The sequence below is a fragment of the Rhinatrema bivittatum genome, chromosome 1 (assembly GCF_901001135.1).
Source record: "Rhinatrema bivittatum chromosome 1, aRhiBiv1.1, whole genome shotgun sequence".
NCBI lineage: Eukaryota > Metazoa > Chordata > Amphibia > Gymnophiona > Rhinatrematidae > Rhinatrema > Rhinatrema bivittatum.
In genome coordinates, this window is record NC_042615.1 from 801,316,961 (window position 1) to 801,329,760 (window position 12,800).

The following is a 12,800-nucleotide window of genomic DNA, read 5'->3' on the forward strand; positions in this document are numbered from 1 at the left end:
TTCCCCTTGTATTTGGGGTAAGTAGCAAATTCTAGAGATAGCCAGAATAGCTGATTCTGAATATTTCAATATATTTATTAAATAACTTCTAAATAAGTCATTAGGGGAAATCAAGTGAATTTTAGGAAAATTTAACACCCTGAGATTTGATTTCCTAATTTGATTTTCCAGTAACTCTACTTTATCCATACATATCTTTTCTGATCTAATCAAGTTAATCTGAATTTTTTTCTATTTCCACAATCTTCTCTTCTACTGTGTTAACTGTAGCCTCTAAATTCTCCACTTTTTGCTGGGTAACCGTATTCTGATTTAAAGCATCCTGTACTTTAACTGATAAACTATTAATAGATTTTTGCATAACAACAATCATATTTCCTATCTCTTCGAGAGTAAATTTTTTGGGAGTTATCAATGACATATCGCTTAAAATTGTAACCTGTACATCCTCCTCTCTTTTTTCTATAGAGGCCACATCCTCATGGCATGGAGGAAACACAGCGTTTAGTTCCTTGGAAACCCCATCTGTAGGGTTCTCCAAGGGCACAGATGTTCCATCTGCTCCTCTCTAGGGACTAAGCGCTGTAAATCCCAAAGATTGCTCAGAACAGACTATTTCATTCCTACCAGAAGCTGGCTCTGGTCTCGCTGGGGCACCGGGGCTCAATGATGTCTCAAATGTCGTGGGGCTCAGCTCCTGCTCCTGGCTGATACCTCCTGCGACTCTTCCTGATGTGATAGATGAGGTTCTTGTGAAGCAGTCCTCAATCCGTGGTTGACTCATATTAGCAATTGGAGTGGAGGAAAGTTCTTTAACTTGAGCCTTCCTCTTCGTATGTGGCATTTTATTAGGAAAAATTGTCTCGTAGTGATCTATTTATAAAGAAGGTTATTTACCACGGAGGAAGCTGGGTCACAAAACGACAACAAGAAACCTTTACTTCCTGTAATTTCTCTTATGGCTGCTGGATTTATAACAGTAAATACTCAGATTAACTCTTATTTGATTTTAAAATTTTAAGTCCGTTCTTCTCTGTTCTTCTCCAGGCTAAGCTGGGCACAGCCGCGCGCCCCTTGTTCACGCTGGTGGCAGCATCACGCCGCAACCATGTCGAATTTGTAGTCACAGACTACTCCCACTGACGTTTAGACAGCAGAAAGCGTGAATTCTGAAGGAAATACTGAGGCTTACCAGCAGGCAACCTCTCTCTCAGGTAAAAGTTCCAGCGGCAGTGTCTCACCACAGACGCGTCGAATTTGTAGTCACAGACTCCTCCCACTGACATTTAGATGGCAGAAAGCGTGAATTCTGAAGGAAATACTGAGGCTTCCCAGCAGGCAACCTCTCCCTCAGGTAAAAGATCCAGCGGCACATACATACCTTTAGATTTTAATGCTCACATAGGGGTAGATTTGTTCACGCGACCATCGCGAACAAAAGTACACTGGATTTTAATAGATACACGCGTAGCCGTGCGTATCTTTTAAAATCTGGGGTCAGCATGTGCAAGGCTGCCCAAAATGGCAGCCTGCGCATGCCGAGCCTCGCAGCCTGCCTCCGTTCCCTCCTAGGGCGCTCCGAAATTGGAGCGGCCTCGGAGGTAACTTTCCTTCCACCCCCCACACCTTCCCCTCCCTTCCCCTACCTATCCCATCCCCTCAGCCCTATCTAAACCCCCTACCTTTGTTCGAAAATGTATGCCTGCTTGAGGCAGGCGGAACTCGCGCATGCCAGCTGGCTGGCATGCGCGCGATTTCCTGGCCCTGGAGCAGTTTTGGAGGCCTTGGCCACGCCCCTGGAATGGAACCACGCCCATGGACCCGCCCTGGATGACGTGCTGCCGCAACACGCCCCCCGACACGCACCCGACACGCCCCCCAGGAAAGCCCCGGTGCTTACGCACGTCCCTGGGCTTTCGCGCGCCGCCGAGTCTATTCAACATAGGCTTGGTGCGCGCAGGGGGAGCTTGGGGCTGGTTTTCGGGGGGTACCCATGTATCTTACGTGTGTACCCCATTGAAAATCTACCACATAAAGAAAAGATATGCTAAGCTCAAAAAGTAATTATATTTTTGATTACCACATCATGCACTCACAGACAAAATCAACACACTTTTCTCCCAATAGACCATCTGCTAAGTTGCAAGAACTATCTACATTAAACAGCATACAGTATATATGTATTAAAATAGAACACCCAGTGCCTGATAAAACCACAAATAAGATGTCACTGCAGATGATGCATAATTTTTTGTCACCATCAACAACTACACCACACAAGCATTTTTTTTTTTTAATATTCTTTCTGGAACTTCAAAGCAGATTACATTTAGGTACTGTAAATATTTCTCTATTCCTAGGAGGCTTACAATCTTGCAGGGTCATTCATCAAAATGTGTTAGGGCCCTAACATACAATAAAAGGCTCTAATGTTCATTATATTGTGTATATCGTGTGATATATGCATTATGCAATATTTTGCATAGCCCCACCAGGATATCCTCCCCTATCACAATGACCTTTTTTGTATGCAATTTGCATGCATGAATTATGCAAATACATGCAAAGACAGTTATTACTAGGAAATTTAATGCTAATCTTTTATCACAGATGTCCAAGAAGGTGGTCAGCCATGATAAAATAACTACACCACCCTGGAATGCGTTAGATGTGTGGCAGAAGGCTAGGGACCATAACCCAGGTCCCGAGGTTCCCCCCCCCCCCCCCCCCACCCAACACATTTAAAGTGGCAGGGAAAAAAATGCAGCCAAATGGGGAGATTGAGCTGGGGTCATTGCTGACCCCCGTTTCAACCTGGGGGCCACCAGTCGAAGAGGTCCCAACTCCCCAAAATGCAAATAAGCAAGCCGATGCAATAACAAGTGTGAAAGAATGTGCATCCCAATTGGGCACATGTTTTTTCAACACGCTCATATCCCCCTTTCCTGGGCACCTGTTGCAGTATGCAAATGAGCTGCTATGCTAAAAAAAGACATGCTGGACCATAAATTGTGTGTCCCGAGCATGTTCATGGCATTAGGCACCCAGGAGATATGGCTGTGTGCCAGTTAGGAAAATGGACCCTCAATTAATGAGCATCCATTTTCCTAACCTGCGCACAGCCATGGATTAAGCTGAGCCCACTGTATTGCATCGGCCTGAAAGTGTATAGTAATTACGCTGCAGCAGCACCCCCCCCCCCCAACCGATACATACTCTCTCCTCCTGCCAGCCTTCCTGAATGAGACATACCCTGACCCCCCTGGCCCCCATGAATGAACAAGTTCCCCTCCCCCCTCCCCCTGGCCCACCTAAATGAGACATCCCTCCTCTCCCCTAGCTCCCCAAATGAGCAACCCCCCTCATTTGAAGGGCTGGGGGGAGAAGGAAAGGGATTGCTCATTCGGGGAGGGGGGGGCGGGCCTGGGGAAGGGGAGCAGGGAGAATGTCTCATTTGGTGGGCCAGTGGTAAGGAGGGATTTTTCATTGGTGGTGAGGCCGCCACCGCCTCACACTTACTATACACTTTATTTGTATTTTTCGGGGAGTGGGGCCACCTCGTCTGGCAGCCCCGGATTGAAACAGGCAATGACCTCCACTCAACATCCCCATTTGACCACGGGTAATTTTGTGGCAGCCAGTGGCCCTTTATGACAATGGCGACCCCTTGATAATGCTGGGCATGAAGACCGCACAATAAGGCAAGCTTGTAGGTTTACTACCCTTAATTTCAAACATCAGATGATAATGGGAATTATAGTCTGAAAAATAGTCCAGTGCTTTTCAGCTCCTTTAATGATGGGACTTTTTTCAGACTACAGATTCTATCATCCTAGGTGATGGTGACACTACGAAGAGTCATATGACAGTGCAATCACATCATCATTATGTAAGATAGCATTATCAACACTGACAGTGGGACATTTTATCTGTGATTGCATGATATTGTAATTAAATATATATTTTTTTAATTGTCGTTACATTTTTTTTAGTTTTGAAAATAATTTACAAAGCTATTTCTGTGGGTATAACATAATTTTACCCACACTAAATGGACTTTAGAAAACTTGGCCACCCAAATGGGGATAAAAGTATGCATATTATTCCAAGAATGCACAGATTTTTGCCCAGAGAGTGCAGAAACACTGGTGAGGCAACACCACTAGTGTGTACTTTTACATTTTCTAAACCACATGATGTGGTTTGCATGGAAAAAGTACACAAATTGTTGTGGCTATTTTTTCCTGTGGCAATAATCAAATAAAAAATATATGTGGCTTTAATTATTGGTGCAAACCCTGAAGGTAAAAAAGTATCTACGATGTTTGCACCAAAGCATCCAGTTTGCTTATTGCTTCCTTTATTATTACATTTTAACTCACACACAAATTCATCATTGAAGAATTCTTGAAATCTCATGCACAACATCTTTGGATAATTCTTATGTAGGTGCAATAAAATGTATCTCAACCTGGAAAGAAAGAATCCATTTTCTCATGGCCTATGTTAATGTATGACTTTTAGTCCCTTCATCTGAACACGATTGATGGTTTAAAATTGCACAGGGATATGAAAATAAGAGTATTTTACTCCCTCCTTGTTGCTGAGTTCTCAGTGTAATGTTTGCTTTTAGCAAGTTTGGTGATCATTTATTTTGCTCAAGTGTCATTTAAAAGAAAGAGAAACAAACAAATGAGATGAATCATGGTTGTATTTTGTGCTGTACTGAATTGTTATAAACATGCAATACTATTTCTCAAAGAATGGAAACAGATATCTCATTATCTGAAACTGCAAAATGCACAGAATCTGCATGCTGTCAAGTTTCATGCTCCATTCTTTTGTTTGGTTGCTTTTAATCAAGTCTCACCATGTGGGCTTTCCACTATTTAAAGACGAACCATTTTCTTGGACCTGGCAGTTTGCTTCCTGGGCACCCCACCCAATTGTGAGCAAGGCGGGGATCTAGTGCCATGAGCATTCATTTACAACTACCTTTTTCTTTTAGTTTGAATCCATTTTCAACTTACTTTACTCAAGTCATTCTAGCATCAGTCCCATGGGAACATTCTAATCATGGCACAATGCCAAAATCCACCACAATGACTGAATCCCTCCAACCCAGGGGCTGTGAACACTGACTGCTCAGTTGCTGTGGAGGAGCAGAAGGACTGAGCTGGACGAGTTTGAGGCTTGAAACTGATTTTAAAAGGTTTAAACATGATCTTAAAACCTGGTTATTCGATGTGGCATATACAGTATGAATAGATGATTTTTTTAAACATATATTATGCTTTTATTGCCTTTCTGTGATTTATTTAATGTTTACATTGTTTAGTGTTTTGTTATGGATGTTTTGGCAGCTGTGTTATTTTATTTATTATAAATGTATATTGTAGCGCTTAGTATTTGTTTTATATTTTTCGCTAATTTAAAATTACTGCTGCTTATTTAAAAATTATTTGGATTTTTCTTATTTTATGTATTTGTGTGGTATACTGAAATTGAAAGGTGAAAAGGATCAATGGGTGGAGACAGATGAAGAAATGGCAGAATTATTAAATGAATACTTCAGTTCTGTGTTCACTAAAGAAGACCCTGGAGAAGGACCGTCGCTAGTTAACAAGAAAATAGAGGGGAATGGAGTAGATGTAACTCCATTTACAGTAGAGAATGTATGGGAAGAGCTGGGGAAACTGAAAGTGGACAAAGTCATGGGGCATGATGAGGTTCATCCCAGGATACTGAGGGAGCTCAGAGATGTGCTGGTGGGTTCGCTGTGTGACCTGTTCAATAGATCCCTAGAAATGGGAGTGGTGCCAAGTGATTGGAGAAGAGCAGTGGTGATCCCGCTTCACAAGAGTGGAAACAGAGAGGAGGCTGAAAACTACAGACCGGTTAGTCTCACCTCGGTGGTGGGAAAAGTAATGGAGTCGCTGTTAAAAGAAGGAATAGTGAACTATCAACAGTCGTAAGAATTGCTGGACCAGAGGCAGCATGGATTCACCAGGGGAAGATCCTGTCAGACAAATCTGATTGACTTTTTGACTGGGTAACCAAGGAATTGGATCAAAGAAGATCACTCGATGTCATCTACTTGGACTTCAGCAAGGCTTTAGACACAGTCCCACACAGGAGACTGGTGAATAAAATAAGAAGCTCAGGAGTGAGTGCCAAGGTGGTGGCCTGGATTGCAAACTGGTTGAAGGACAGAAGACAATATGTGATGGTAAATGGAACTTACTCTGAAGAGAAAGCGGTGTTGAGTGGAGTGCCACAGGGGTCGGTGTTGGGACCGGTCCTGTTCAATATCTTTGTGAGCGACATTGCGGATGGGATAGAAGGTAAGGTTTGTCTTTTTGCGGATGACACTAAGATCTGCAATAGAGTGGACATGCCGGAAGGAGTGGAGAGAATGAGACGGGATCTAAGGAAGCTGGAAGAGTGGTCGAAGATATGGCAGCTGAGATTCAATGCCAAGAAGTGCATAGTCATGCATATGGGGTATGGAAATCCGAATGAACTGTATTCGATGGGGGGAGAAGGGCTGATGTGCATGGGGCAAGAGAGAGACCTTGGGGTGATAGTGTCTAATGATCTGAAGTCGGCGAAACAATGTGACAAGGCGATAGCTAAAGCCAGAAGAATGCTGGGCTGCATAGAGGAATATCAAGTAAGAAAAGGGAAGTGATTATCCCCTTGTACAGGTCCTTGGTAAGGCCTCACCTAGAGTACTGTGTTCAGTTCTGGAGACCGTATCTCCAATGAGACAGAGACAAGATGGGGGCAGCCCAGAGAAGGGCGACCAAAAAGGTAGAAGGTCTTCATCGAATGATTTATGAGGAGAGATTGAAGAATCTAAATATGTACACCCTGGAGGAAAGGAGGAGCAGAGGTGATATGATACAAACTTTCAGATACTTGAAAGGTTTTAACGATCCAAAGACAACAACAAACCTTTTCCGTCCGAAAAAAATCAGCAGAACCAGGGGTCACGATTTGAAGCTCCAGGGAGGAAGACTCAGAACTAATGTCAGGAAGTATTTCTTCACGGAGAGGGTGTGGATGCCTACAATGCCCTTCCGGAGGAAGTGGTGAACACCAGAACTGTGAAGGACTTCAAAGGGGCATGGGATAAACACTGTGGATCCATAACGTCTAGAGGACGTGAATGAAGAGTGGATGGCTCGAGGGAATGACGACTACTACCTGGAGATATACCCTTATTCAATAAACATACACATGGTTAATGCAACTCCAACATTGCTCTAAGCTTCAACGTCAAGAGGAAATGTGGAAAAAGATTTGCATTCACAAAAAGCTGGGAGTAGCTTGCTTGTTACGGTGGTTACTACCCCAAACCAAATAAGCCTGATACTTCACTTTCAATGCATAACCAGCATAGCTCTCTGCTTCAACGGCAGGGGAGAAAGTCTTATACTTCGTGCATATCCAGCATAGCTCTCTGCTTCAACGGCAGGGGAGAAAGTCTGATACTTAGTGCATATCCAGCATAGCTCTCTGCTTCAACGGCAGTGGGGATGAAGAAAAGTGGATCTATATACAGACAACAACCAACAAGGACTGAATCACATAGTCTGGGTAAACAAATAAGCATGGGTGTAAGCTAGATATTTCACTTAGATGCAGTTCCAACACTGCTCTCTACATTAATGGTGGGGGTGGAAGGGAAATAACAGATAAGTATAAGAAAAAAAAAGTGTGAAACTTGCTGGGCAGACTGCGGCGGTTACCACCCCTAACTAATTAAGCTAGATATTTCACTTAGATGCAACTCCAACACTGCTCTTTGCATTAATGGTGGGGGTGGAAGGGAAATAGAACCAAAGGGTTACTAAGAGCCAAGAGTAACAGATAAGTATGAGAAAAAAAAAAGTGTGAAGCTTGCTGGGAAGACTGGATGGGTCGTTTGATCTTCTTCTGCCGTCATTTCTATGTTTCTATGTTTCTATATTTGTAAACCATTACAATGGCTTGTCTTAGTGATAGTATAAAAAATGTAACAAATAAATAAATAATAAATAAATGAAGGTCTCTCTGTATGGCACTATTGTGCCACTGAAACACTGAGCCACTGGGCACTGCCACTAAGCCACTGCACCAGCCCAGTTTGTACATGGTTTAGATATAACAAGCAGGGAATAAAATAGTGACTAAAATATATATAGACTTTTGAGCATTGAAAAATTTAGTACTAGCTCAGGAGTAGGAATCTAATGTTAGCATGCTGGCTCACACGTATACAACTGATGCTCTCTTAAAGAGCCCACAATGGGAAATCCCCCACAGCACCCTGTGATGATGCACTAGGCCTTTTCCTATTTAAGGCCTGCTCTCCTACAGCTGATGCCGCAGCAATAGTTCAAATTCTTTTGAGTAGCTGTTTGCCACGCAGTTCCAGTGCTCTGTCTATGTTTCCTGATCCTTGTTTCCTGTTCCTGTCTCTCCATTAGTTCCTTTCTCCTCATTTGGTCTCTCCCGGTTCATCTGATCCCTGCCACCTCACCTTGTCTTCCTCCCTTCGGATTGTCTCTTCAGCTTGGACCTTGGCTTTGTCTTCAGCTTCTTCTTTGGTATTGGATTCTCGGCTGACCTCAGACCTCCTAGACTTCACTGGTTTGCTGCCTGCCTCAACCTTGGTTTGTCTTTGTTTCTTCTCTCTGCTGCCTGCCTTGGCCTCTGCCTGAACTGACCTTTCTTCTTGCTGGCCTTCTTCTTCCACAATGGATTCTCCTTTATCCAGAGGTCCACACCTAATTCCAGATGGCCCCAGCACCCAAGGGCTCAACTTTCAGAGAACATGGGCTGGTACTGATGAAGTCCCTGTTGTAGAGATGTGAATTGGAACCGGAATCTGATCGGTTCCGGTTCTGATCCAAATCTTAAAATTTTTATCACCCAGCCTGATTTGAGTTCTGATTATCGGCTGCGCCCGATCCGATAATCAAAACACCCTCCCGAACCCCCAAAAAAGGTTTTGAAATTATCTGGTGGTCCAGCGGGAGCACGGGGAGTGATCTCCCGCTCTCAGGCCATTAGCTGCATTAATAAAAATGGCGCCGATGGCCCTTTGCCCTTACCCTGTCACAGGGCAAAGGTAGCGCCGACGCCATTTTGAATATTGGCAATACGGCCTGAGTGCAGGAGATCGCTCCCGGACCCCCGCTGGACCCCCAGGGACTTTTGGCCAGCTTGGGGGGGCCTCCTGACCCCCACAAGACTTGCCAAAAGTCCAGCGGGGGTCCGGGAGCGACCTCCTGCACTCGGGCCATATTGCCAATATTCAAAATAGCGCCGGCGCTACCTTTGCCCTGTCACAGGGTAAGGGCAAAGGGCCATCGGCGCCATTTTTATTAACGCAGCCGATGACCCGAGAGCGGGAGATCACGCCTCCGCTGGACCACCAGGTAATTTTAAAAGGTTTTTTTTGGGGGGTCAAGGGGGTCATTTTAAAGGGTCGGGTGGGTTTTTTTTTTATTGGGCCATTGGCGCCATTTATATTAGTGGCAGCCAAAATGGCGCCGATGGCCCGAGAGCGGGAGATCGTGCCGGGACCCCCCTACTGGACCACCAGGTAATTTAAAACTTTTGGGGGGGTTCGGGAGGGTGGGGGATTTGTTTTAAAGGGTCGGGGTGGGTTTAGGGGTTGTTTTGGTGTGCCGGTTTTCCCGCCCTCCCCCCTCCCCCGATTTATGATTTTTCACGATAAATCGGGGGAATTTCTATTGTATCGCGACTCTGACGATTTTTGATGATTTAAAAAATATCTGACGATTTTTTTAAATCGTCAAAAAAACGATTCACATCCCTACCCTGTTGAGCCTCTGCTCCAGCCAGCTCCGCCTGCCGATGTGAGGACCTGAAGAGTGTTGTGTTCGTGCCTTCTCTTCGCCCTCACTCCACCCTCTATACCTCTGTGATGACTCCCTCCGGCCCTGATGGAAAACTTGCTGCCGCAGCGTCTTCATGCTGCTTCTCCCAGCGTCCCTGGACCGGTTCGATGCTGCAGATCCACCATGTTCCTGACGATCTAGGGCGCGTGAGCACGCTCCGAAGTATGTACCAGCAAGGGCACAAACCTCAGGGGCGTCCCCCTGTATTGACGTCATCCGCTTCCAACATAAAAGGTCTTCACTTACGCTTACGATTTGAGTTAGCAAGGACTACGAATCGAACTCGGTCTAGGATACGATTTCATCCAACCTACTCTGCCTCCTTGGACTTACCAGGGGTACCCGCTCCTCGGGGGCCTCGCTCTCTTTTCTCTATTTCAGATTGCAGATAGGAACCGGTACTCGCTCCTCGAGGGCCCATGTTACTGAATACTCTGAAGATTCTTTACTGCCTGGAAGCTATCGCAGATACAGACATTCGTGAGTTACCACCGCTCTCTCAGAGCTTTCCCTGGAACCAGGTACTCGCTCCTCAAGGGCCTCAAAATCTACACTCACCCTGTCAATTTGCTTTCATATCTTTGATGGCAGGAAGCAAGCTGTACAACTATTGCTGGCACTACCCCTGAGTTAAAATGCCAGCACCATCACTGAGTTCTAATAGCGCTTCTTAGTGCACATTAAAAATCCACCCAGTAAATGCAATTGTGTCACAAAGAATATTACTTTAGAAAATTTGGTAGACCATTGTAACAGGATGTATAGTTGTTATTCAATTGTATCACTGCAACCATCTTCTGATCTAACCATATGTCTAGCAAATTAGACAGTCAGATTGAGTTTATTGGGTATCTGCCCATTTTAGGTTTTTGCTTATTGAAGTATTGCTTCTCAGTATATCACACCACTCGAAGCATAGCCCTTTTAATATGTTCACCCCTTGCATCTCATTACCTTAGTGACTATGCCACTAATGCTGATTTTAGCATGCACAAGCTACTAAAATCAGCACATGCTAAATGGCATGATAAAAAATAAAGTGCTTTCAGCATACCATATAGTGACATGACTCCATCATGGGTGTAGGCTAAAACCTGTAATAAAATGACCTTTCCACTAAACCTTGCTGTATGGTAGTGCTGCAGAATAATATAAATTCTACTTCAGTATAAAAAATGCTATGGTATGGGGGTCACATGATGTGCTGATGAGAGCTAGATGTGTCAAAGAGTATCTCCCCAGGCTTATTATTTTATTTCATAGTTTCTTATAGTCTCTCTCACTATTTAGCATGTCTAAAAAGGTCAATCTTGGCATGGGCAGAAAATTCAGCCAAACCCCGGCGGCCCATGAAAAAATCAGCAGTAGATGTGGATTGTGTGTCGGAGGAGATGGGCTCGGACGAGGAATGCTCGACCCTCTCTGCTTCTGCTGAGCATACCATGATGCTACAGAAAATGTTCAATAAATTCCCCTAGCAACTTACTCAGAATATTGATTCGAAATTGGTGGTGGTAGTAAAATAAAGTGGCTTTTCTGGTCTTTTTGGTTCAGGACAATTCAGCCTCGGATTGGAGAGATGGTCACCTGGGTGAAGGAGCCTGAGATGTCACTGACACAGGCCCGCTCAAAGGTTGAAGTCCTGGAAAGGAAGCAAGAGGCTTCCTTTCCAGGACTCGGTTCTCCACATGCTATGGAGAACCGGGGATGTTGGAAAAATTTTAGAGTAATGGGCCTGCCCAAAAATGTGGAAGGAAAAGACTTGGTGGAATTTTTTTCAAAATGGCTGGGGTAGTTCTAAGGGGATTGGGGGTGATGGCTGGGTGGGTATGGTAATTATGGGTTTGTTGTTTGTGACACATGGGCTTCTTGGTGTATGGCTCAATGGGTGCCCCGGAATCTCAGGTGGGAGCGGAGTTTTTTCTGGTTCTTTACTGTTACTGTCACTTCCTATATTTTTGATCATGGATGAGATCTGAATTGTCTCCTTAAATGTTATAGGGATCTCTTCCCCAGTGAAAAGAACCAGGATTCTGCAGTTTCTTCCGCAGAAGGGAGCTAATAAAGCTTTTTTGCAGGAGACACATTTGGTGGCCAGTGAACATGACAAACTAAAAAGGGCTTGGGTAGGTCAGGTGTTCGCAGTTTCCTTCTCTTCTATAAGCAGGGGAGTGGGTGTGCTTGTTCCCAATAATTTTCCATCGCAGGGGGTTCTTTCTGTGACCCAGATGGCCGTTTTGTGATTTTGGAATGTAGTTTATATGGGAGGTCACTCACGCTAGTAAATGTTTAGAGCCCTAATATGGGGCAGCTGGAGTTTTATATTAAACTGCAGGAGACATTGGTTCAATTTGCTGTGGACTGTGTCTGTATGGGGGGATTGATATGTCTGTTTTAGTCCAGATGTGAACACGTCAGGCAGTCATAAGGTGCAGGACGATAGTAGGAAAGAGCTTAGGGACCTGATGCAAAATGTTTACCTTGTGGACCTCTGGAGGGTACAAAATCCCAGTAATAGAGACTAAACTTATTTCTCTCCTAGGTTTCTAATTGATTTCTTTTTATGCAGTCGGGGTTTTGATAATTCGGCCTTTAAACTGGACAAATTAGGGTGTACTATCTCAGACCATCATGCTATCTCTTTCTCTTTCCCTATGGGAGGGGAGGGGAAATTCACAAGATGGAGGTCTGATTTTAGGGATAGGGTTCAGAAAGTTATGGAGGGGTTTGAGGTTCATAACTCTTCAGATGCCTTTAATCCCACCCTTCGCTGGGAATCCCTGAAGGTGGTGCTCCGTGGTTATTATATATCTTATTCCAGCCATATTAATAAACAGAGGAAGGTTCAGCAGGATAATTTGGAATGACAGATTAAAGTGTTGGAGA